The sequence below is a fragment of the Festucalex cinctus genome, chromosome 4 (assembly GCF_051991245.1).
Source record: "Festucalex cinctus isolate MCC-2025b chromosome 4, RoL_Fcin_1.0, whole genome shotgun sequence".
NCBI classification, from domain to species: Eukaryota; Metazoa; Chordata; class Actinopteri; order Syngnathiformes; family Syngnathidae; genus Festucalex; species Festucalex cinctus.
The window spans coordinates 3,301,441-3,328,999 of NC_135414.1; the positions used below are offsets into that span (position 1 = coordinate 3,301,441).

Below are 27,559 nucleotides of genomic sequence, written 5' to 3' on the forward strand. Positions count from 1 at the left end.
CTATGCAACGCAGCCGTGCATCTAGCGTCAAACCCGGAAGGATTAAACCTTATCGCTTCGATCCAACACGACAAAATAACCCTACCGAAGGAAAGTCTGCATTGGATGTGAAAGTTGTGGCGCCAGATGGTCTTTTCGGGCACAAAATAAACTTTAACGAACGAGTGAATCAGGCGGGGGGTGGTGCGGGAGCTGCACAGGAATGGACAATCCGCTAATGAATGTGTGCTGTCTGGAAATGAAAGAACTCGAGGATCGGTTCCTTGCGGACAATCTCAACTGCCAATATCCAACAGGTAAAGTGACACACAGCACGAGCAATGCAAAACGTGTGGAACTGACGAACTATTTCAGGAAAAGGAAAAAATAGTAAAATTAAATGTATCATCGTTACAGCGCCCAACCTCCCCTAGCTGTTTTTTTTCTTTTCTTTTTTTGCGTAGCGTCCCGATGATGTAAACGAAAGGTTGCCAGAAGGTTGTGTATTAACCGTGTTTATTTATAGACAGAATGAAGTAAGGAAATGCGAGACGCCGTTACCTAGGCTGGTTACCACAGGAAGAACAGCGGGACAGAACACAAATGTAGTACGTCGCACATGACACATGATAATGACACTAATCCACATTCTATAATTTTTTTTGTTAAAATAAGATTATGAACATGGTCAGTTTGTTTAGTATAAACAACTTACGAGCTAATAAAACATAACGTCCTCGTCCCCGTACTTGACGATGTTCACACTCAAATGAATTATGAAATAAAACAGTCCGTGCAGTATAACGAATGCCCCCCCCACCCCCTAAACATGCCTACCTTTCGCTTTAAATTTGCTTCGCTTCTCCGAGATCTTTCAGTGGCCGTAGTTAGACCTCGATTTGTGCCGGCTGTTGGGTGAGAGTGAAGGCTCCGTGTTGCTAGCAGTTGCGGAAGTAGCCGCCAGAGATCCTCCATCGGCTTGATTATTTCCCACGTCTGGTTCTTTAAAGATACTCGGTACTGCGTTGGGCTTTAGTATTAGGCGTGTGGCGTACCCCATCTCAAATTGTAACATATTTTCTTAGTCCTCATGCCTGAAATGTTCGCTGCGCGCACGCCTGCTTGTCCTTCGGGAGGTTGACAGCACTTAGCAAACAAACCATTGTCTACTCAAGTCGTTTTTTTTTTTTTTGTTTTTTTTTTAGGGGGGTCTCGCGGGTTTTTCCTTGCCGACGCCTTGCAAAATTTTGCAATACACAAAGGCATAAGTGACAGTTTGTGTCCTCCTCGTTGTTATGTCTGCGTGAACTACTGTTCGCCAAGCGAGTATACACACTTGTTACGTCACCACTCGGGGGCGTTCCAACACGGAAGTACTTCTATGTTGAAGAAAAGTTAAATAAATCAATATAAGGGTGTATTCTTCAGCTCTTATGCATTTTTCGTAGCTAAACTAACTATTTACTGCCGATCAAGCCATACATGTAAAATTAAAGGAGCCTTCCTTTAAGATGCAAAGTTATCGAAAGTTTTTTTTATTTTGTCGCAAGCCGTTGCCATAGCGATGCATTATTTGCCAAGTAAAAGGCTGCTTTTTGTTTTTTTTTGTCTAAACGAGCGAAAACTCATGAAACTTTACACACACACCAGACTTGTCATAAACATGAACATTTTAGAGATTTCTTGTGCAATTTGCAATAAATGGCTCAATAGCGCCCTATAGACATTTTTATGAAGCTTTTGGAAATGTATGATTCAGCTAGATTTGTAAAAATTGGGATACCTATCAGCCTAAGACTGACAAAAAAGTTTCTAAAGCCATATGCTAAACCAAACAGAAAGTCTGCCATTTTGATTTACTTTGCTATTTGTAGCCATTTTTTGGGGCCTTTTATAGGCCTCATATTTTCTACAAAACTTATCAGATTGTCTTCATTCTTTGGCGTGTTTCATCTGAAGATATTTAAGATGAAAAGTTATTGAAATTGTTTGTCACGCCTTTGCTCTAGCGATGCATTGTTTGCAAAGAAAAATGCTTTTTTTTTTAGTCTAAACATGAGCGAAAACTCAACACTTTGCACACAGATCAGACCTCTCAAGAACATAAATATTTTAGAGATTTGTTGTACAATTTGTAATAAATGGCTCAATAGCGCCCTCTAGACATTTTTATGAAGTATTTCAGATTATATGATTCAGCTCGATGTGTGAATATTTGGAGGCACACCTTTCAGCCTAATACCTACAAAAATTATTCTATAGCCATGTGCCAAACCATTTTGATTTTATTTTGTTAATTGTGCATCATTTTTGGCCTTTCCATGAAACTTTGCAAGCACAAAGCATGGCAAAAACATTTACAATTTAGACGGTTTCCTGTGAAACAGTACCTCAACATGCCAGTTCCCCGACGTGCAAGTACCCCAACGTGGCCCAGGTTGCGAGGGCCCTTTATAGCTGCTCGCAGCTCTAGTTAGGGCCCGAGCAGCGACCGCTGCGAGGTCCCTATTGTTCCTGAAGGAATTCTTATTATTATTATTCTTTTTATTTGTTATTATTCTTTTCCGCAAACAATCACATTTTTGAGACACTAAACGTGAACGAAAACTCACCAAACTTTACACGCAGATCGGGCCTGGCGAAAAATTTGATATTTTAAAGTCGCCATACATGATAACAGAAAAATGGCTCTGTAGCGCCACCTACATAGCTTAAACGGATCCCTGTCCCGCTACGATTGTCCTACGGCTATGAAAATTGTGTGGCACCTGTAGCATATCCAGATGAACAAAAACCTCTTTGAGCTGTGTACCCTAAAATAGACTGGAAGTGAGATATGAGTATTTAAATGTCCAATTTTGGCCAATTTTTGCACATTTACAGGGGTCATACTTTTGCCCGCTTCTCCTACACGGTTAATCCGATTGACTTCAAACTTGGGATGTACCATCTCAAGACCTGGGACAACACCATGGTAAAAAATCTAAAGTTTTTGACATACTATATGACGGCGGTGGGGCATCAAATTTAGAGTTTCAAAACTTACTAAACGTAGCATTGCCGGTTGTACGTTTAACCTTGAGCTACGAAAATTGGTACACATATGTAACAGACTATGATCTACAAAAAAGTCTGTTGGTGCCATATGCTAAACCCAACAGGAAGTCCGCCAGAGGCGGGGCATCAAATTTTGAGTTTCAAAATTCTTACTTAAAGCCCCAGTGTGTAGCTCACGACCGCCATCTATCGGTCAAACAAGATAATGCAATGATTTTAAGCACACGAACTACGGCGTCCCAGAGAGACCCTACTTCAACAGCCTACCACCAATTTCACCGGAACAGAACGCAAACAACTTCTGGTATTCCCTCGAGTGATGACGTAAGTGAATTGCATTTGTTAGACATACTGTACACATCCCTAATATTTGTGATTTAGTCATTTAATTTCAGAATTAATATTTTTGTCGGCATTGTTAGGAAATACTGTACATCAGCTAATGATAATGGCTATCTATGTTCATATTTGTTAGTGCAACTAAACCATGCAACAGAGAACACACAGTTATGTTATATGTTTTATAGACATGTGGACCATCTCAAAGAGGGCGAGGAGGGGGCGAGGGAGACGACGAGGAAGAGAACGCGGAAGAGAACGCGGTGTCTCGTAACGTACAATTATGTCATCATGGAAAAATAATTCCATTCGAGCATGCATGTGAATGGCTCAAAACATACCTTTGCTTGGAATATGTGGTATTTAGATTACATCGTTTGCTGATATGTTTAGTATATCGTACAAAAATAATGGTGTTAACTGAACTACACATCTGCAACTCAGACTCGTAAACCCCCCCGTGTCTTGTTGCTACTAACCACTCAGAAAAGTGCTGCTTACAAAAACATTTGAAACCCTTTACTCAGATATCGATTTGTCACCAAGTTGAACAATTTTACCTAATAAATATCACAAAGCAACTTAATTAGTTTTGATTGAAGATACAACAGCTTCCTTGTACTTCGATGTGCAGGAATTTACATGGCTTTCACAAATAGTCTTGCTCATATAATAATGTACTTCATTGGCTCAGTGACTTTCAGTTCATTGTTTGGTACCTCATCTGACATACAATTGTTACCTTCTTGCGGAGACTCGTACAGGAAATGACCATGGAGGAACATGAAGATATCCAAGTCCAGCTGATAGACTGACACCAAGAAATACTTTTTGACACATTGCTGACACATCAGCACCACCATGATTTCCTGTACCTGGATCCCAGACTGCAGCACCTTGGTGACTTGTGGCAAATAAGTGACACTTTCCCAGATCCTCGAGGACAATACAAAGGTTTTTTACCTAGCATATAATTAGTCCATGTCTGACACTTGTTGTTGTAGTTTGTATAACTTGTATATTGTTGTTGTGTGTTAATTTGTACATTTTGAATAACTAAAAAATGCTATTTCCTTTGGCGTCAACATGCAGTGTTCATTCGACACCTAACCTAACACTATTTTACATGACTAGAAATGTAAAACATCAAAAGCCTGGAGAATTATTATAAATGCTTGCAATGACAAGGAATTCTTCATTGGCCAATGAATGTAAGGTACAGTACATGAAAATGAATAAATAAAATAAAGTAAAATAAAAGTCTACATGAAATGAACATATTCACTAAAAAAAAAAAAAAAAAATGCTGTTAGAATATAATGAGCTATACTTATACATAAGAATTTATTCTTTACTCTAAATAATATAGTAACAGATTTAGAGGGCCGATATATTATTATCCAGGTAACTATATTTAATAAAGTATATACAATAGGTAATTTATATGCCCCAAATAATGATGACCCTGATTTTTTCCATGAATTTTTCTCTCGGTTACTCGATTTAGCAACAAATTCTACTATTATTATTGGAGGTGATTTTAACACGGTCTTGAACCCGTTAATAGATCGTTCTAATAATACGATATATACAAGGCGATTACGATCCGCTAAAGTAATAGATGAATATATGGAGGATTTTGGCCTCAGCGATGGCTGGAGACTTCAAAACCCAACTAAGAAGGAATTTACTTTCTTCTCTGCTGTGCACCGATCATTCTCAAGAATTGATTTTTTCCTTACAAATAATTCTATTGTTGATAAAACTGCTATAAAAATACATTCTATAATTATAAGTGATCATGCACCAGTCTCCCTCACTCTACAAATTGACTCTACCTTTAAACCTCCCCCGATATGGCGTTTTAACATCTCATTACTGAAAGACGTAGAGTTTGATAAAATTATTAGAAGGGAGTGGGCAGATTTTTTGGAAATAAATGACTCTCCAAATATATCTCCATCTCTTCTCTGGGAAGCAGGGAAAGCGGTAATTAGAGGGAAAATTATATCATATTCAACTTATAAAAAGAAACAGGATCAAAAATTAGAAAAATACCTGGAAGATAAAATTAAACAACTAACGGATGAATATGTATTAAACCCAAATAATCAAATATGGATAGAACTACAGAATATAAAAATACAGTTAGATAACATGTTATCTAAAAAGACAGAGTTTATAATACAACAGTTGAGATATAATAATTTTGAACATAATAATAAATCAGGTAAATTCCTGGCAAATCAACTTCAACGGAATCGGGAAAAATCTCTTATAACGGCTATTAAAGATATAAATGGTGAATGCACACAATCACCAGAAGAAATTAACCATATTTTTTATAACTATTATCGAAATCTATACACAGAAATTAATAGACCTAACCCTGAATATATTGAGGAATTCCTAAACAGCTTAAATATACCTCAGTTATCTATTGAACATAAAGATATTCTCGATACCCCGCTTACTATAGATGAGTTGTATCGTGCTTTAGACAGTATGCCTAATGGCAGAGCACCTGGTCCAGACGGCTTTCCGGCTATATTTTTTAAACATTTCTGGTTAATGTTTGCTCCATTATTTCTAAGAGTAGTAACTGAAATTAAAAGTAAAGGTGATATACGTCAAGATATGAATATAGCAGCAATTAAACTTTTATTAAAGCCAGAAAAAGACCCTACCCTCACGTCAAGTTACCGACCGATATCACTAATTAATACCGATATTAAAATTATCGCTAAGGCCTTGGCATCTCGATTAGAGACGGTAATCTCGACAATTATTCATAGTGATCAAACAGGTTTTATTAAAGGTCGTCATTCTACTAATAATATTAGGAGACTCTTTAACTTGATTAGTATGTCACAGCGGTATGATAAAAAGGCAGTTGTTATTTCGCTGGATGCAGAAAAAGCATTCGATAAAGTTAACTGGTCCTTCCTCTTTGCTGTCTTAAATAAATTCGGCTTCGGGGAGTCATTCATTCAATGGGTCTCAATATTATATGATTCTCCTAAAGCTACAGTTACTACTAATGGGATTACATCACAGAGTTTTACTTTACAAAGGGGAACAAGACAAGGGTGCCCAATTTCTCCTTTATTATTTGCTATATTTATTGAGCCGCTTGCATTAGCTATACGTCAGGATAGACGGATCCAAGGAATCCACTCCGGGACAATAGAACATAAAATTAATCTATATGCCGATGATATATTACTCTATTTAGAAGAACCTGCTATCTCGCTAGGGGAAGCATTTAAATTAATAACTAAATTCTCTCACTTATCAGATTACTCTATTAACTGGACAAAATCAACATTATTACCTATTACAGAAAATTCATGGAATCCTACAAGTCAGGATCCACACTACTCCTTTCCTACAGGTAATTTAAAATACTTAGGTGTTAAAATTTCACCTAAGTTAACTGAATTAACTTCTTTAAATTTTTCACCATTATTGGATAGTATCCGTAGTGACCTGGAGCGCTGGAATAATCTTCCGATCTCTTTAATAGGACGGATAGCTACTATAAAAATGAAAGTTTTACCAAAGATTAATTATTTATTTTCAATGATTCCATTTAAACCTACGTCTAACTGGTTCCAATCGCTGGACTCTGCTATCATAAAATTCTATTGGAATAAAAAAAAAAGCCAAAATTAGTCTATCTACTCTTCAGGAAAGTAAATCTAAAGGAGGTTTAGAGGCACCAGACTTTATGTACTATTATTTAGCTAATCAACTACAATATCTTGTGCTATGGACACAACCCAACAGAGATACTAACTGTTGGTTGGAATTGGAGCAGAAGGATTGTAATAATCTTAGACTGTCAGATTTACTCTTTATTACAAAATCAATAAGACGACATAATTGTTTTAAAAACCCAATGATAGCCGCCACCCTGACTGCCTGGTGGAAGGCATTAGAAATTACAAACTCCCAATTGGCGCCCTGTGGGCTCTCTCCCATTTGGCATAACCCCGACTTTCAACTTAATAATCAGTCGTTCCATTTAAGCCTATGGGAGCAGAAAGGAATTACACACCTTCATCATCTTTTCTCAGATAATAAGTTTATATCGTATACAAACTTGGTCCAGAAATATGAAATAAAAAAGGGAAATTTCTTACATTATCTGCAAGTTAAAAATATGGTTAAGAAACAAATCCCAACACTTCAGGATACGCTCCAACTGCCTGTCTTAGCTAAAGATATTATAAAGCTTTCTCCAACAACAATAAAGAAAATATCAAAAATATATAAGTTATTTTTATACACAAATAAAACGTATTTACCGACTTTAAAATGGGAAAAAGACTTGTCTATAGTTCCGGAACCAGACTTTTGGACCCAAATCTGTGAAAATGTATTTAAAATGACCAAACAGACAAATTTGCAACTTATCCAATATAAGATACTTCATAGAACATATATTACACAATATATGATGAAAAAAATGGGACTCTCTGACTCCGACATTTGTCTCCAGTGCTCACAAAACACTGCCGATACTTATCTTCATGCTTTATGGTCATGTACTCCAGTGCTGCATTTCTGGACTAAAATCTTGGAAAAGCTCGCTGATATATTAAACTGTAGGCTTCCTTTATCTCCAAGATTGTGTTTACTAGGTGACTTAACAATAACTGAGCTACCATGTAAACAATCTCAATCTATATTTATAGCCCTTACTATTGCTAAAAAAATAATCCTTGTCAATTGGAAAAATAAACAATCTCTAAATATCGACCACTGGTTAAACTTACTAATAAATTATATCTCAATGGAAAAAATCTCTGCCTTAAATAAAAATCAAGTATCAAGATTTAAACAAATATGGTCTATGTACATAGAATATTTTAATCTCAATTTGGCAACTTAATCCTGCCAAGATTCTGCCTGTTAACGAGAGCCACCACATCGTTACAACTTCTGTTTTCGCTGCTTCTGTATTTGGTATTTTGTATCTGATTGTTTTTATTTTTATATAGTCAGGAACCTAGTTGCTGTTAGTGGGCTCGAGCATACCACACTATACGACACTATACTCAATAACTCCTTAAGATCTATTTCTAGTGGGCACTAAGCATCAACACTTGGTGTTACTGCATGCTAATTAGTCAATTTTCTTGACGCCGTCCCCTGTGGTCGGGCGGGGGTGGTTCTGGCCCCACCCCCCCCCCGTTGTCTGCTCGGTGGCGGTTGCGTCTTGGCCGCTCCCTGGGCCCCCTGTGGGGTGCGGTGTTGGGGTGCTTCCCCTGGTGCCCGGGGCGGTGCCGTCCCGGCGCGGTCCGCTGCTCCGTGCCCGGCGGCGCGGTTCGGGGTGGGTGGGCCTCCGGTGTGCCCCGTGGTTCCCTCTCCCCTCCCCCTTCCTCCCCCCCGTCGCCTCTCCCTCCTCGCCTCCTCCCGCCCATCCTCCTCTGCCTCCCGGTCCCTTTTCCCTTGTCGCCCTCCCTCCCCCCCCCGCCTCCTGCCATGCAGCCGCCCTTTCGCCTTCTTGTCGTCTTCTCCCCGCTTCCCCCCCCTCTTCCCTGTCTGCCCTGCGGCCCCTCCCCCTCCCTCTCCCTGGGCCTGGGGCTTCCTCCCCGGCCCGGGCGTCGGGCTCCGGGGGCCGGGCGAGGGTTTGGGGCCTGCCCCACTCCGGTATAACTCCTGGTGCCCCGGGCGGGCTCCGGTGGCCGGTGGGCTGTCCGGTAGCCCTGCTGCGCTGGCTGTCCGCCCATTGTGGTGCCGGGTGGATGAGGTGGGGGGCGGGTGGGGGTGGGGGTGCTGGGGGGCGGGCGTGCCACCTACACCCGCCGGGTTGGGTGAGGCCCCGCTGGTCGCTCCTCTTACTCACTTCACTAGCTTGCACTATACACTTTGTAAATATACACATAGGGCACACAACACATTTCTTGGTGGGGTGGGGAAGGGTGGAAACACCGTCTTCACCCTTCAACTCCCCTCCAATTTTAATGCACCTCACGTCCAAGGGGAGGGGTGAGTTGGGGCGGGGAGCCATCAGAGGGGATGGACTGCAGTGCCTGGCAGCGCTGTGGTCCCCCCCCATTTGTGTCCCTGCCCCACCACTTTGTCCCTCCATTCCCTTTTTTAATGCACCACACATATACATATTCATTTTTTTGGGGGGGATACGGGTGTGTCGGAGTAGGGGAAATTTTTTCCCTCTGCTCCGACTCACCTGCTCCCAATTTTAATGCACCACACGCACACACTTGTATATACACTGGGTGGGGCCACATTCACGGTGTAAGGGTAGAGCTCGCCAGTCGGCGAGCTGGCGGACTCAGTAACAGGGTTAGGTGTCACTAGTACTCTGGCGTGACGACCGGGGCCTCTCCCCACCGGGCTCGGTGTTCTGGTGTTCCGCCTTCTCCCCTGGTGCTTCCTCCTCTGCTTCCCCCCTCCCGCCGCTGTGCAAATCTCGCGCGGCTGGAGGTGGGGTGGGCACATCTTCCCTCTCTGCGCTGCTGCCCGGTGCCGGTTTCCGGGGGGGGTGGGGGGTTCTCGCGGGGGGCCGGGTTCGCGGGGGTGGCGGCCGTTGGGGGGGGGGCGGCTTGTTTGGGGGGGGTGGAGGTATGGGTGGGTGGGGGGTTGGGTGCTGGGGGTCGGGTGTGTTCGGGGGTTTGGGGGTCGGGGGTGGTGGGGCCTGGGTCGTGGTGGATGGCGGGTTTGGGTGGGGTGCGGGGGGGTCGTGGGGGGATGGGGGCTGGGGACCGGTGGGGCGCTGTGGGGGCCCGCTGGGCCTCGTTCTGCGGCCTTGGGCTCGGGGGTGTGGGCCGGGGCTGGGGCGGGGGTGTTCCGGGTGTCTGGGTCGGCTCGCCGACCGGTGTCCGCTCGGGTGGCTTGGGGGTGGCCTTGGTGCTGCCGCGGCCTGGGGATTCCGGGGGGGGGGGGGGAGTGCTCGCTTTGCTGGACCGCGGTTGACGGCTTCTTTCTTTGGTGGTGGTCCTTATGCATGCCAGATCCGTCGCACCAGCATCTACTGAAACTCAACAGAAGTACCCTCTCCCTCCCACAGCCCCTTGAATCAGTTGGTGCTGGTGTCTGTGGTTCTCACTTTGCTTTATCTATCCTTCCCTCCTTCCTCTCTTTAGTTTTTCCTCTGGTCACTTGAGATCTTAATTTATTAGAAGTATGAGGTTTCTGGGGTTGGCATAAGACTCTGGTTTTGTAACCACGCAGGAGGGGTCTTGTTGGTGCTGGACTTCACTTTGATGGATTGGATGTACTGGCTTCTATGGATCTCACTCTGCCTTATCGATCCTTCCCTCCTTCCTCTCTTTAGTTTTTCCTCTGGGCTCTTGAGATCTCGCTAAATTTGCTGGAATTTAGAGGCTTCCGGGGTTGGCGTAAGACTTTGATTTTGTAATCATGGGGAAGGCAGGAAGTGTTTGGTCGGTGCTGGATTTCACTTTGATTTACCTTTCTTTTCTCTTTATTTCTTTTTTTTCTGACCTTTTCTCTGGTCTCCTGACCATTTAAACCTCACGACTCTGGCAAGATTCTGAAGTACCTGGTTAAGGCGAAGGGTAATGGGATATTTATAAGGTTTTAGGTGAATGAATGAGTATAAATTTATACGTATTTGCACGCACGCACACGCACGCACGCGCACGCACGCAAACGCACGCAAACGCACACACGCAAACGCACGCACGCACGCAAACGCACGCACGCAAACGCACGCACACATACACACAAAAAAAAAAAAGAAAAAAAAAAAAAAAAGAATATAATGAGCTACATGAATTGCAGTTGTTCCAGAAATTTACCAATACGCTGTGCATTTCAAAATATGGAAAATAGACATACAGGTTTGGGCCAAAAGTAGTGTTACAGAGCAGGTATGTGTTGTACACAGCTAAAATATCTGATTACCTCAATACCATGATGTTTTTTTTGTTTGTTTTTTGTGTGTGTGTGCTGACATTGTCCCCCATTAACATTGCAACATTCCTCAAACTCTCCCGAACACATAGTATGATCTGTAACACTACTTTTCGCCTACTCTATGATGTTATTGGGGCAAAATTAAGGAAGGCTTGTCCATTGTTTGTGTGAACAGACTGCAGTAAAAATGAAGTCACTTCAATGTTTGCTGGTTTTATTAAGTTTTACATGCTCCTTGACTGCACAAGTACATGTTATGGAGTGAGGGCATGTTCCCACCAACGATGATATCATATTCTTCAAAGGCTTGCTGAGGAAAGTGAGGGAGGAGTCACTCCATGGCTTCAGACACCTGGTCAGCAGGTCCTGTGTAAAACAAGTGGTGCTTGTACATGTGACCATTCCGTATTGCTTCACACAAAAAGTTAATGTAGTGTGTAATACCGTCCATATGTAAATGACATACCAAGACGTCGGCTGACTTCAGTTTGTTGCAGCTCAGATATGGTAGGTGGAGATACTGGTGGTACAACACCGAAGCCTTCTGGGGTCCTCCATTCAAGTGTCCTCATTCGGGGCATTCCAATTTGGCTGCTGACTCTCCCCTTGATATTTTTTTTTCTTGCAGGTCGGTGATGTATTTAAACGGTGCATGAATGCTTGTATACATCAGAATATGGTTCTGGAAGCCCTCAAGTTTGGCTGTTGATCTAGTGTGACACAAACAAAAACAAAATTATAAAATAAAATAAAATAAAATAATTGATGATACTACTATATGTCACCAACTTTCCAACAAAGCCCCCAAAATAGAGGTAAGATCTTTAGTTTTTGGGCCCAAAACATTGTATTAGCTAGATAAAAGTAACTTGACTGCATAGAATATGCAAAGGCTGCTTGCTTGTCGAGTTTCCGTGGAAAACGTAGCAGGCTGTAAATTCTTGTGCACCCAATTACACAATGGACCAGTACACACTTGAGTGAGAGAGTTCAGACTCTAGCAGTGCTTACGGTACAGCCAGCATTTAAGTCCAGAAAGTTATTCCCTGCCGAAAATTTATTTTGAGAACACTATTTTCACCAACCACAACGAAAATAATTTTCAACTCCTCCACTAATACAGTATGCTTTAGATTCTCCATTGAAGTTATGGGCAAATATACCTCCGAAATCACAGTTACATTACATTACACAATAACTTGCGCATTTACTCTAAATATAACGTGCCAGCGGGAATCTTTTTTTTTTTCAAAGCAAGTAGCTACGTAACGAAATCGTTCGAGTGGTGCGGAGTTGCTAATCAACAGATACAGTGATCGTAAAACAAAGGTACGAACATCGTATTAATTAGTACGGTGTATACTTTTTCTCTCGCTCTCAAAACGTAAACACAAATGTACTCTTACTTACCGGTCAAGTAGAAAGCAGTCGAAGGCAGCGGCACGTCCCAAACCTAGTCTGTTCCTCATTTCTCTCCATCTGGCAAATGCGGCTACAATATAAACTCTTGTTTTGTCGCGCTGAAATAAAATAAATTCCCAAAGCAATTGTGATGCTTGATAATGCTCTCTTCGGGGACCGGAAACTCTTCTTCTTCGTGTACATGCGGTCGCCATACAAACCGGAAGTGCGTCTGCAAAGGCGTTCCAAAAACGCGTTAAGAAATGGAGCGCTGAAATTTGTCGTTGACGGCACCCGTAGCAGAAAGATGGCGGCGAAACATGGCGGACACTAGCAGGCGAGGCGCGGTCATGTAAAATAATTAGTGATTTATATACTTACCGTTATATTTAAAAAAAGTATGTTTATGCGATACAACATATCTTTTTACTTACTACTAACACAAACATTTGTTTTTTTTTAATGAATGACTTTTTATTTCACCACTAGATGCCACTGTATAATACTGAGTGTACCTTTAACGAAGCATTCCCGGTTGTACGTTTTACCTCGAGTTACCAAAATTTGAAGACATATGTAACAGCCCTCAAGGTACAAAAAACTCTTTTTGAACCATATGCTAAACCTAACAGGAAGTCCGCCATTTTGATTTACTTTGGAACGTGTTGCCATTTTTTTGGCCATTTCATAGGGGTCCTATTTTAACGAACTCCTCCTACAGAGTTTATCCGATCATCTTCAAACTTGGTGTGATTCATCTTAAGATGTTGAAGATAAAAAGTTATTGAAAGCTTTTTATTTCGCCGCACGCTGTTGTCGTGGCATGCACTTGTTTGCAAAGGAAAAAAATTCTTCTTAATGAAGAATTCTCAGTTGTACGAAGCAGCTAGAGCTACGAAAATTTGTAGACATACGTAACAGCCCACGATGTACAAAAAAGTCTCTTGCTGCTTTGTGCTAAACCCAACAGGAAGTCCCACAGGGGCCGGGCATCACATTTTGAGCTAAAAAACTCCTCTTTAACGAAGCATTCCCGGTTGTACGTTTCACCTAGCGCTATGATAATTTGGAGGCATACATAAGAGCCCACGATGTACAAAAAAGTCTCTTAGAACCATATGCTAAACCAAACAGGAAGTCCGGCATTTTGATTTACGCCTTTTTTAGGGGTCACATTTTAACGAACTCCTACGAAATTTATCCGACTGTCTTCCAACTTGGTGTGTTTCATCTTAAGATGTTTAAGATGCAAAGTTATCGAAGGTTTTTTTTATTTTGTCGCAAGCCGTTGCCATAGCGATGCGTTATTTGCCAAGTAAAATGCTGCTTTTTTTTTTTTTTGTCTAAACGAGCGAAAACTCATGAAACTTTACACACACATCAGACTTGTCATAAACATGAATATTTTAGAGATTTCTTGTGCAATTTGCAATAAATGGCTCAATAGCGCCCTATAGACATTTTTATGAAGCTTTTGGAAATGTATGATTCAGCTAGATTTGTAAAAATTGGGATACCTATCAGCCTAAGACTGACAAAAAAGTTTCTAAAGCCATATGCTAAACCAAACAGGAAGTCTGCCATTTTGATTTACTTTGCTATTTGTAGCCATTTTTTGGGGCCTTTTATAGGCCTCATATTTTCTACAAAACTTATCAGATTGTCTTCATTCTTTGGCGTGTTTCATCTGAAGATATTTAAGATGAAAAGTTATTGAAATTGTTTGTCACGCCTTTGCTCTAGCGATGCATTGTTTGCAAAGAAAAATGCTTTTTTTTTTGAAAGTCTAAACATGAGCGAAAACTCAAAACTTTGCACACAGATCAGACCTCTCAAGAACATGAATATTTTAGAGATTTGTTGTGCAATTTGTAATAAATGGCTCAATAGCGCCCTCTAGACATTTTTATGAAGTATTTCCGATTATATGATTCAGCTAGATGTGTGAATATTTGGAAGCACACCTATCAGTCTAATACCTACAAAAATTATTCTATAGCCATGTGCCAAACCATTTTGATTTTATTTTGTTAATTGTGCATCATTTTTGGCCTTTCCATGAAACTTTGCAAGCACAAAGCATGGCAAAAACATTTACAATTTAGACGGTTTCCTATGAAACAGTACCCCAACATGTCAGTACCCCGACGTGCAAGTACCCCAACGTGGCCCAGGTTGCGAGGGCCCTTTATAGCTGCTCGCAGCTCTAGTTATTATTATTATTCTCCGCAAACAATCGCATTTTTGAGACACTAAACGTGAACGAAAACTCACCAAACTTTACACGCACATCAGGCCTGGCGAAAAATTTGATATTTTAAAGTCGCCATACATGATAACAGAAAAATGGCTCTGTAGTGCCACCTACATAGGTTTAACGGATCCCTGTCCCGCTACGATTGTCCTACGGCTACGAAAATTGTGTGGCACCTGTAGCACATCCAGATGAACAAAAACCTCTTTGATAGTTGTACCCTAAAATAGACAGGAAGTGAGGTATGATCATTTGAATGTCCAATTTTGGCCTATTTTTGCACATTTACAGGGGTCATACTTTTGCCCACTTCTCCTACACGGTTAACCCGATTGAGTTCAAACTTGGGATGTACCATCTCAACACCTGGGACAACACCATGGTAAAAAATCTAAAGTTTTTGACATACTATATGACGGCGGCGGGGCATCAAATTTAGAGTTTCAAAATTCTTACTTAACGTAGTATTGCCGGTTGTACGTTTAACCTAGAGCTACGAAAATTGGTACACATATGTAACAGACTATGATCTACAAAAAAGTCTGTTGGTGCCATATGCTAAACCCAACAGGAAGTCCGCCAGAGGCGGGGCATCAAATTTTGCGTTTCAAAATTCTTACTTAAAGAAGCATTCCCGGCTGTACGTTTCACCTAGAGTTATCAAAATTTGAAGACATATGTAACAGCCCTCAAGGTACAAAAAACTCTTTTTGAACCATGTGCTAAACCTAACAGAAAGTCCACCATTTTGATTTACTTTGGAACGTGTTGCCATTTTTTGGCCATTTTATAGGAGTCTTATTTTAACGAACTCCTCCTACAGAGTTTATCCCATCATCTTCAAACTTGGTGTGATTCATCTTAAGATGTTGAAGATGAAAAGTTATTGAAAGCTTTTTATTTCGTCGCAAGCTGTTGCCGTGGCATGCACTTGTTTGCAAAGGAAAAAAATTCTTCTTAATGAAGAATTCCTAGTTGTACGAAGCAGCTAGAGCTACGAAAATTTGTAGATATATGTAACAGCCCACAATGTACAAAAAAGTCTCTTGGTGCTATGTGCTAAACCCAACAGAAAGTCCCCCAGGGGCCGGGCATCACATTTGGGCTAAAAAAAACTCCTCTTTAACGAAGCATTCCCGGTTGTACGTTTCACCTAGCGCTATGATCATTTAGAGGCATACATAAGAGCCCACGATGTACAAAAAAGTCTCTTGGAACCATCTGCTAACCCAAACAGGAAGTCCGCCATTTTAATTAGGGCCCGAGCAGCGACCGCTGCGAGGTCCCTATTGTTTTTGTAAAAATTATTATTATTATTATAATTGTTAGGGCCCGAGCAGCGACCGCTGCGAGGTCCCTCTTGTTTCTGTAAGAATTATTATTCTTCCGCTTCTTCTTCTTCTTCTTCTTCTCCGTAAACGATCGCATTTTTGAGGACCTAAACATTTACGAAAACTCACCAAACTTTGCAATCTCTTCGGGCTCGGCGAATAATTTGATATTATGTAGTTGTCATAACAACGCGACTCTATAGCGCCCCCTAGCATAGAAAAATGAAAATCAATCCCGGCCCGTTTGACCGAGAGCTACGAAAATTGGCAGGCACGTGTAGCAACCCCGAGACGCACAAAAAAGTCAGTGGAAGCCATTTCCTAAAATGTACAGGAAGTAAGCTATGAATTTTTGAATGTCCAATTTTGGCCCATTTTGGCACATTCACTGTGGTCATGCTTTTTCCCGCTTTGCAAACATTTTTCATCCAATTGACTTCAAACTTGGCATGTATCATCTCAAGACCTGAGACAACAACTTGGCAAAATATCTTGACTATTCTAAATACTATATGACGGGGGCGGGGCATCCAAAATTGCCTTTAAAATTTCATTTGTCCAGAAAGACAAAATGCTTAATAACTCCCATGTACAAGCTCCAAAAAATCTCAAACTTCTCATGCAACTTAATAGTCACGGCCTGAAAACATCTATATAATAAAATTCACTTATACATTTAGCGCCACCTAGTGGTGACAATAAGTGTCATACTTTACGTTTTTAGCTACTGTGCCGAGCTCGTTGAATGGATCCAGTTGAAAATTGGTCAGAAAAGCTTTAAGATGTTGATCATGCCCCACACCGAATATTATAACTTTTCGCCAAAGGGCGTGGCCGTTACGGTGCCGCAAAGTCTGAAGATTTTTCGTGACAATAAAAGTTGCGTTAACTTGACCCAGATGATCCTATCTTCTCAAAATTTCACACATTTGATGAGAGTCCAGCCCTTAAGACATCTACAAACTTATATTTCATCTTACTTATAGCGGCACCTAGTGGCAATTTTTTTTCTTACGAATTTTATTCAACGTTTTTCTCCAAACACGTTAACTGGACCTACCTCATATTTGCTCAGAAGAGGGTTTTGGACTTCATGATGTCACAACACGAAGTTTGTGAGTTTTCGCGAAACGCTGTGGGCGTGGCTAAGGACTCTTCGCCAAGAAAACAACGCCGATTTTGAGGGTCTAAACATGCACAGAAACTCATGAAACTTGGCACACACATCTGGCCTTGTAGAATGAGTAATATTTTATCATGGATTGTGCTATTTTTACAAAAATGACTCAATAGCGCCCCCTAGAAATTTTTAACTAAGCAGCCCCGCTTGTACGTTTAAGCAAGATCTTTGGACATTTTTAGGTGTATGAGGGAGCCCAAGACCTACAAAAAAAGTCTCTTGGACCCATGTGCTAAAATTAACAGGAAGCGAGATACGAATTTTTGAATGTCCCATTTTTTATGCTTTTAGCACATTCACAGGGAGCATACTTTTGCCCACTTCTCCTACACGTTTCATCCGACTGACTTCAGACTTGACCTTGACATGTCAAGACCTGAGCCAACGACAGGGGGAAAAAATTTTGACTTTTCAAAATACTATATGATGAGGGCGAGGCATCAAAATTTGTGTTTCGCACTGAAAAAGGATATGCTTAATAACTCCCCGGTACATGCTCCAAAAAATCCCAGACTTGACATGTATGTTCATAGTCAAGGCCTGAAGCTATTTCTATGACAACATTCGGTTATATATGTAGCGCCACCTAGCCCTTGAGGCATGAAAAAAAAATACCCCACTTACGGTATTTTTACAAAAATTGTAAACTCATTCTAAGTGTGATAACTAAGTCATTTATGAATATTCTTTTACTTTCCACCATTCAAAATGTTCACTGGCATCAGACCTATCCAAACATACGTATTTTTTATTTAGTTTTATTTATTTTTGATAGCCTCTATAAACAATAACAGCAACATTGTGCTATGAGTACGAGCGATGATGTGTATATATACTTTTACAAAAAATACAAATCCCAAGACCTACAAAAAAAGTCTCTTGAACCCATATGCTAAAATGAACAGGAAGTGAGCTACGAATTTTTGAATGTCCCATATTTTACGATTTTAGCACATTTACAGGGGGCATACTTTTGCCCACTTCTCCTACACGTTTCATCCGACTGACTTCAGACTTGACCTTGACCATGTTAAGACCTGAGCCAACGACAGTGGGAAAACTCTTGACTTTTCGGAATACTATATGATGAGGGCGGAGCATCAAATTTTGTGTTTCGCACTGAAAAAGGATATGCTTAATAACTCCCCGGTACATGCTCCAAAAAATCCCAAACTTGACATGTATGTTTATAGTCAAGGCCTGAAGCTATCTATATGACAACATTCAGTTATATATGCAGCGCCACCTAGCCCTTGAGGCATGAAAAAAAAATACCCCACTTACGTTATTTTTACAAAAATTGTAAACTCATTCTCAGTGTGATAGCGAAGTCATTTATGAATATTCTTTTACTTTCCACCACTCAAAATGTTTACTGGCATCAGACCTATCCAAACATACGTATTTTTTATTTAGTTTTATTTATTTTTGATAGCCTCTATGGACGTTAAAAGCAGTATCGTGAATGAAGGATATGCTTAATAACTCCCCGGTACATGCTTCAAAAAATCCCAAACTTGCCATGTATATTTATAGTCAAGGTGTGAAGGTATCTCCATGACAAAATTCAGTTATAAATACAGCGCCACCTAGTCCTTGAGGCATTAAAAAAACAAAAACAAAAAACAACCCCACTTACGGTATTTTGTACAAAATTTGTGAACTCATTGTAAGTGTAATAACTAAGTCATTTATGAATATTCTTTTACTTTTTCCACTACTCAAGATGTTCACTGGTATCAGACCGATCCAAACATATTTACTTTTTTATTTTGTTTTATTTATTTTTGATAGCCTCTCTTCACAATAAAAGCAACATCGTGCAATGAGTACGAGCAATGATGGGTATATATACTTTTGCAAAAAATACCAATCAGGTCAACTCATTCCCTAAAAATAAAAAAGGACGATGATTTTGGCAGATCTTAACAATCACCAAAACCCATTGAGCTTGACACACACATCACACCTAGCAAATAAAATCCACATGTAAAGGTTTATCATGCCATGTTAAAAGAAATTTTGCTCCTAATGTGCCAGTACCCCAATGTGCGAGTACCCCAACGTGCAAGTACCCCAACGTGCAAATACCCCAATGTGGCCCGGGCTGCGAGGGCCCTTTATAGCTGCTCGCAGCTCTAGTTCTTCTTCTTCTTCTTTATTCTCCGCAAACAATCGCGATTTTGGGTACCTAAATATTCACGAAAACTCACCGAACTTTGCACACTCCTCAGGTCCGGCGAAAAATTTGATATTATGAAGTCGTTATAACAACGGGACTCTATAGCGCCCCCTAGCGTAGAAAAATAAAAACCAAGCCCGGCACGTTTGAGCTAGAGCAACGAAAATTGGCAGGCACGTTTAGCACCCCGAGACGCACAAAAAAGTCTCTTGGGACCATGTAGCTAAAATGTACAGGAAGTGAGCTATGAATTTTTTAATGTCCAATTTTGGCCTATTTTGGCACATTCACTGTGGTCATGCTTTTTCCCCCTTTGCAAACATTTTTCATCCAATTGACTTCAAACTTGGCATTTATCATCTCAAGACCTGAGAGAACAGCTGGGCAAAACATCTTGCCTTTTCGAAATACTATATGACGGGGGCGGAGCATCAAATATTGCCTTTAAAATTTCATTTGTCCAGAAAGAGCAAATGCTTAATAACTCCCATGTTCAAGCTCCAAAAAATCTCAAACTTCTCAGGCAACGTAATAGTCACAGCCTGAAAACATCTATATGATAAAATTCAGTTATACATATAGCGCCACCTAGTGGTTACAATAAATGTCATACTTTACGTTTTTAGCTACTGTGCTGAGCTTGTTGAAGGGATCCATTTGAAAATTGGTCAGAAAAGCCTTAAGATGTTGATCATGCCCCACACCGAATATTGTAACTTTTCGCCAAAGGGCATGGCCGCTACGGTGCCGCAAAGTCTGAAGATTTTTCGTGACAATAAAAGCTGCATTAACTTGACCGAGATGATCCTATTTTCTCAAAATTGTACACATTTGATGAGAGTCCAGCCCTAAAGACATCTACGAACTTATATTTCATCTTACTGTTAGCGCCACCTAGTGGCAATTTTTTTTCTTACGAATTTTCTTCTACGTTTTTCTCCAAACACGTTAACTGGACCTACCTCATATTTGCTCAGATGAGGGTTTCGGCCTTCATGATGTCACAACACGAAGTTTGTGAGTTTTCGCGAATCGCTGTGGGCGTGGCTAAGCGCTGTTCGCCAAGAAAACAACGCCAGTTTTGAGGGTCTAAACATGCGCAGAAACTCATGAAACTTGGCACACACATCTGGCCTGGTAAAATGAGCAATATTTTATTGCTATTTTTCCAAAAATGACTCAATAGCGCCCCCTAGAAATATTTAATGAAGCAGCCCCGCTTGTACGTTTAAGCAAGATCTACAAAAAATTGTAGGTGTATGAGGGAGCCCAAGACCTACAAAAAAGTCTCTTGGACCTATATGCTAAAATGAACAGGAAGTGAGCTACGAATTTTTGAATGTCCCATTTTTTACGATTTTAGCACATTTACAGGGGGCATACTTTTGCCCACTTCTCCTACACGTTTCATCCGACTGAGTTCAGACTTGACCTGGACCATGTCAAGACCTGAGCCAATGACAGGGGGAAAAATCTTGACTTTTCGAAATACTATATGATGAGGGCGGGGCAACAAAATTTGTGTTTCGCACTGAAAAAGGATATGCTTAATAACTCACCGGTACATGCTCCAAAAAATCCCAAACTTGAAATGTATGTTTATCGTCAAGGCCTGAAGGTATCTCTATGACAACATTCAGTTATATATGCAGCGCCACCTCGCCCTTGAGGCATAAAAAAAAAAATACCACACTTACGGTATTTTTACAAAAATTGTAAACTCATTCTCAGTGTGATAACTAAGTCATTTATGAATATTCTTTTACTTTCCACCACTCAAAATGTTCACTGGCATCAGACCTATCCAAACATACATATTTTTTATTTAGTTTTATTTATTTTTGATAGCCTCTATGGACGTTAAAAGCAGTATCGTGAATGAAGGATATGCTGAATAACTCCCCGGTACATGCTTCAAAAAATCCCAAACTTGACATGTAAATTTATAGTCAAGGCCTGACGGTATCTCTATGACAAAATTCAGTTATAAATACTGCGCCACCTAGTCCTTGAGGCATAAAAAACAAAAACAAAAAAACAACAACCCCACTTACGGTATTTTGAAAAAAAATTGTGAACTCATTGTAAGTATTATAACTAAGTCATTTATGAATATTCTTTTACTTTCCACTACTCAAGATGTTCACTGGTATCAGACCAATCCAAACATCTGTACTTTTTTTATGCAGTTAAATTTTTTTTTTTATCGCCTCTATGGACAAAAAAAGCAACATTGTGCAATGAGTACGAGCGATGATGGGTATATATCACTTCAATATCCAGGGTTTTCCTTACCCCTCCCCAGTCCCCAGAAGTGAGCCAAATGGCACTGTGTTTTGTGTATCAACAACCCAGTGGCCTACAACTAGGCACCTTTGTTTTACAAATAAAGCCATTACCTGCCAGATTAGCGGCTTCCAGGCACACACTGCTAAATAACGACCTCTTTGCAAGTGAACTGAATATTCAATGAGGGCTTTGTCACCACATGATTGAGTGAGCAGCAGCTGCACCCATCACATAATCCAATCACATATGCAGAAAAGAGGTGTAGCAGTGCCACTTATGCTCAGATAACTTCCACAATTCTTGATCAAATCTGTAATAAAACGTCAAACTTTTGTAAATAAAAGCATTGAAGTACTGAAAGCATTTTCTTGTTTCTAGATCTTTTTTTTTTTTTTTTTTTTACAATACTTCCCTTCAGATGTCAAAAATATATATTTTTATTTGTGTCTATATTTAATTTCAAAATTTGTTTGAATCATGTGTGTGCACAAGCAATAAATCTCAGCAAGAAATACAAAACACATTTTTTGACCTTTTCCTAAAAACAGAGCAGGATAAAACAATTTTCCACCGTGATCACAAAAGTAGAAATATTACTAATTGTAGCCTGTTGAACACACTGTTGTGTCATGAAAATATTTGACCTAATTCTAAAGATATCTGTCATTCCATCACAACACACCGGTTTGGGAAGCCACAAGATTAGTTCACTTTCCCAGTAGATTCATACAGAGTACAGTAATTGCCACATTTACAGAACAATGGTGAAAAAAAATAGTCCCGCAACTTTTCCCTAGTTCTTACCAAGTGAATGGAATATTCAATGAGGGCTTTTTCAGCAAATAATTGATGATCAACAGCTGCAACACCACATGGTCTGATGAACACATAAGATGTGATCATTTTCACAAAATAAGGGCTAAACAATCCAGCATGCAACAGTGTGTTGTTTTGATCAATAGAATTATACATGTAGCAAATATAGAAAGGAGGTGTAACAGTGCCAATTATCGTCCAATAAACTTCCACAATTACTGATCAAATCTGTACTAAAACGTCAAACTGTGGTAAATAAAAGCATTGAAATATTGAAAGCATTTCTTGTTTCTAGACCTATTTTTACAATAATTTGAATAGTTGAAGAAAGAGCTGACTTCAGATTTCAAAAATAAGCATTTGTGTTCTATATCACTATCCACATGCTTCACATATTTGTTTGTGTATTTAATTGCAGCAATTTCTAAGTGTGTGCTCCAGCAGTAAATCTCAGCAAGAAATACAAATCAAATAGTTTTGACCTTTTATGAAAAACAGAGGAGAGAACACCTTTCCATTATGATCATAACAGTGGAAATGTTATACCGTGGTGTGATAAAAAAAAAAAAAAAAAAAAAGTACACTAGTTCTAAAGAGATCTGCCTCTTTCTCATTTTTTGGAAAGCCAAAAGATCGTTTCACTTTCGCAGTAGATTCGTACAGAGTAATTGCCACATTTGCATAATAGTCGAGCAACTTGGATGGTCCCTTCGGCATGGAAATTAGAACATGCAAAGTGTTGGGCTTTTAACACTTGGGCTAGGATATTAGCGAAAGCTAATCCAGCCAATTGGCTGCCCTATGGCCCTAGATGGTAGCAAAGCCAAATGGCTTAGCCTCAGTGTTAGGAGTGTTTAATACTTTTGCAAAAAAAAAACAGTCAGGTCAACTCATTCCCTAAAAATAAAAAAGGACGCTGATTTTTGCAGATCTTGACAATCACCAAAACACATTGAGCTTGACACACACATCACACCTGGCCAAAAAAATTCACATGTAAAGGTTTATCATGGCATGTTCAAAGAAATTTTGCTCCTAATGTGCCAGTACCCCAATGTGCGAGTACCCCAACGTGCGAGTACCCCAACGTGCAAGTACCCCAACGTGCAAGTACCCCAACGTGGCCCGGGCTGCGAGGGCCCTTTATAGCTGCTCGCAGCTCTAGTTTTGAATTGTTTTCCGTGTCGAGCGTTGTACTGAGTGATTGTAGTCACCGTTAGTACGCAAGGATAATAAAAAAAAAAGATCCACGTCCGATTAAACGCATTTGTAGGCTCAATTGACTGCTTGCGTTTAATGATTATAGTAATAGCCGACCGCATTCTAGCCTTTTACGCTGCCTCGCCTGAGAGCAAATACGGTTGCATCAACAAAACATTCTGCTGGGTCAAATTAATACAAAGGAACTATTTACACTGTTGTGTTTTTCTTTTTTTCTTATTCCCTTTTATCCAGGTTCATACTAGGCTAACTAGCTGTGTTCTTGATTTAACATTCCACTTAATTTCTGGTGTTGTGTTTGTGTAGTTGGTTTGGTAAACCTAGTATTATTATTTTCTTCTCTTTTATTTTTTCATTTTTATCCACATTTTTAATTTTGTTGTTTTTGTTTGTTCTTTTGTTTTGTTTTTCGGTTGTGTCTAGTTAATAAGAAGGTGTGAGTTCGAACTAGCTATTATTAGAGAGGCAGCTCTAATATTTCTGTATAGTTTTGCAGTTTTTGTGTCCCAAACCCCGTCCACAAGACATTTGCATAAAACTGTACTGGCACTGTAATCAGTCATTTGACTAAGACTATTAACCCCTTTTAAGTTTATTTTCCCCTTTTCTGCTTTGTTGTTTATTTAATTTCATTTTAATTTCAACTTTTAACTCGACTTCCAAAAAAAAAAAAAGAAAAGTTATTTTTTTGATTTTTTTTTTGGATTTAGCTTTTGGGATTGACCACTGTAACATTTCAGTTACTCTGTCCCTCATTTAAGCTATTCTTTGCTGAGTGAATCAAGTTGAAGTTAGTATTATTATTTTTATTTTATTTATTACTTTATTTTTGTTGCTGTTTGTTTTTGTTTGTTTTGATAACTGGAATTGATTTTCCACAACTATAGTGTAAGCTGTGGGTTGCATAGCCCACTACAAATCTTTTGCTTTTGTGGCAATTTCCCTTTTGATAATTTGAACCCAGTGTGTATTGTTGACGATAATACTTGATAGCGGTAGTTAGCTAATGCGTACGCTAATTAACTAACTATTAAACGCTAGTATAAGTTTGATCGTCTAAAAAGCTATTGATAAGATGGCATCACCCCGAGAGACTCCCAGCCCCTGTGAGAGCCTAGACACCTTGGCTCAACTGGTGCAAGAGCTGACCAAGGACTTCTTACCTGGATACGCTGAGTCTATTAGGGATGCGGATGTCAATACGCTAAATGATAACCTCGCGCAGCTCAAGAGTCACGCTGAGATAAAAGCCCCAAAAGACAAATCACTCATTCGAATGCTCGGATGTCTGACTTTGAACCTTGCCGCGCAGTTGAAGCTGAGCGATGCCGAGGACTGTCAAGTGAAACACCAACTTGACGTGGCACGACAGCAGAGCCGTGACGCCACGGCACAGCTTGACGCCGCCCACGACCGAGTGAAGGTCATGGAAACCCAGCTGGATGACGTTAAAGCGCAGCTGATGTGTTGTCTGACCCCTGGCACTGCACCAAGCCATCTCACGCGAGTTTGACGGCTCTCCTGGGTTGTCGGGCATGGAAGCCGCCATGTTCGTCAAACAGGGAAAGCAGGAGTCTCCTCAGGCTTTCTATAGTCGTCTTCGCGATGCCTATTTTGGGACTCGTAACGAACCCAGCATGGAGGAAGATCCTGGTTTTAAAACGTTGTTTGTCCGAAACCTCCAACAAAACCTTAACCACTACTTGGGACTGGCTTTGTGTCCTGAGACACTGAATAGCTCGCAGCTACGTGACTTAGCAGCTAGGGGCTATGCAAAGCTAAAATTATCCGCCCCCAAGGTAGTCGACGCAGGAATTTATAAAGTGGACGTGGGTCTTCCTTCGGAGCTGGAGGGAGCTTGCTCCTTTGCGCCGAGGGAAGACCAGACTAAATCAAAAAAGTCAAAACAGTCCCGCGCCCCGCGAAACCGGAAACCGCGCTCCAAAACTGACTACTCGCGTGACGAAAAATCGGATGGCGAAAAGCAAGCTGACGACCGCCGGCGCTCCAAAATTTGCTAAAGGTAAGCCCGATTTGCGCTATCATTCAAAACGTGATAAAGTCGAACGCGCGCCAGCAACCGATTCCTGCCGCGAGTCCCGGAACCGCCAAGTCGACTCAGAGACTGACCACAATGCAGTTGCCGACGGCATATTGAAGGCACTCCTGAAATTGTCAAAAGACTCGTCAAAAGACCCGTCTTTACGACTAACCGATGGCCGGATGCCCACTGAAGTGACCCACCAGCAGAGGTCACCAGCGGAGCCTCCAGTAGCCGACACTCAGACACCTACTAAACCGCCTTCTGACTCAACAATATTGGTACTGCAGGTTGATCCAAATACAGCAGACCCGCATGTATCGCGATCAACCGATGACGTGAGACCGTTCCAACAGCTTTTAGGTGATCTCACCACCAGGGGGATAGCTCGTAAATTCTATCTGAGCGTCACCCTGGAGCGAGCTCTAACCTACGAAGCCCTTGTCGATCTCGCCGCAGACATCACGGTGATGTCCAACACGGTGTTCGAACAACTCCGCGCTGCGTCACAAGATAACAGTCGACCTCTCCGCCTACGGCGGTGCCCACTTACCGTTAGCGCCTTCTCACCTACTAACATAAAGCTGGAATCTGTCGCGATGGTACACTGGTCCATTGGCCCCATGGAATTCATTCATCCAGTCTATGTGGGACCCATTGAGTCAGTCCCCCTTCTTATTGGCCAAGACCTGTTGTTCCGCTTTCAACCCATCATAGACTACCAGAGACTCCAGATTTGGGCCCAGGTGCGGCAGGCCCTGCCGACATTTCCTTCGGGCCCTGACCAGGCTCAGCTCATCACTGTGACTCGGGCGCAGCCACCCCACGGGGAAGTAGACGCCCCCACAGAGAGCTGGGACACGACTCAGACCAAGGCCGGACCCCTCGCGTCCCCGACAAAGGACCGGCTGAGAAGCCATGACACCTTCCTTTGTGACCTTGACCCACCACCGCCTGATGCAGGGTACGCCCCGCGCATCATCGGAGGTGTCCACGTGCAAGGTGCATCTGTTCTTGACGCTGTCCTCGCCTTGTGGGCTGACAAATCAGCCATTTCTGCAGCATTCGCTGACAACTTGCGAGATCTCGACCCGAACATTCTTTTCGTCTCCAAGTCTTGCCGGTTTCCGTTGAACACGGAACCTCCTCTCACAATAACTGCAGTGCGCGTGTGCGCCTTAAACCTTCAGTGGAAGCAGCACTCACTGACCCACTACTTCTTGGTTGTCCCGGACGCGCCTCACACCCTTTTCGTGGGTGCAGATTTGCTTGTTCGTCTTGCCGTCCGTGTGGACACCATCAACAACGTGCTGTGGTCCCTCACCAACTCGGAACCTCTAGCTTGTGTTCCCAGTCTTCCAAACATGAAGTCCGGGCAGACCATCCCAGATGCTTGCGAAGTCTTAAACGAGGATGAAGTGATCGCTCCGGCGACCACGATCAACATTCCAGTTCGCTTGGTGGTGCGAGCTAACCAGTTCTTGAATGCTCGCTCCGCTTTCTTTCAACGTTCATCGGAATTCATGAACCTGTCGTTACTCTTGGAGGCCACGCCCAT

At 41.3% G+C, this 27,559-nt stretch overlaps 1 protein-coding gene and 2 long non-coding RNA genes across 7 annotated transcripts in view; 1 reads left to right on the plus strand and 2 right to left on the minus strand.

Moving 5' to 3' along the window:
* Positions 1 to 27,559, plus strand: part of arnt2 (aryl-hydrocarbon receptor nuclear translocator 2) — a 485,407-nt gene that overhangs the window by 365,195 nt on the left and 92,653 nt on the right. The window lies entirely within an intron of this gene.
* LOC144017033 (uncharacterized) overlaps positions 1 to 27,559 on the minus strand; it is a 168,441-nt gene that overhangs the window by 34,972 nt on the left and 105,910 nt on the right. The window lies entirely within an intron of this gene.
* On the minus strand, positions 11,484 to 13,241 carry LOC144017035 (uncharacterized). Its single transcript, XR_013283067.1, has 2 exons — positions 11,753 to 13,241; positions 11,484 to 11,652 (listed from the first exon to the last, which is right to left on the minus strand). It is a non-coding gene; the product is annotated as an uncharacterized LOC144017035 (long non-coding RNA).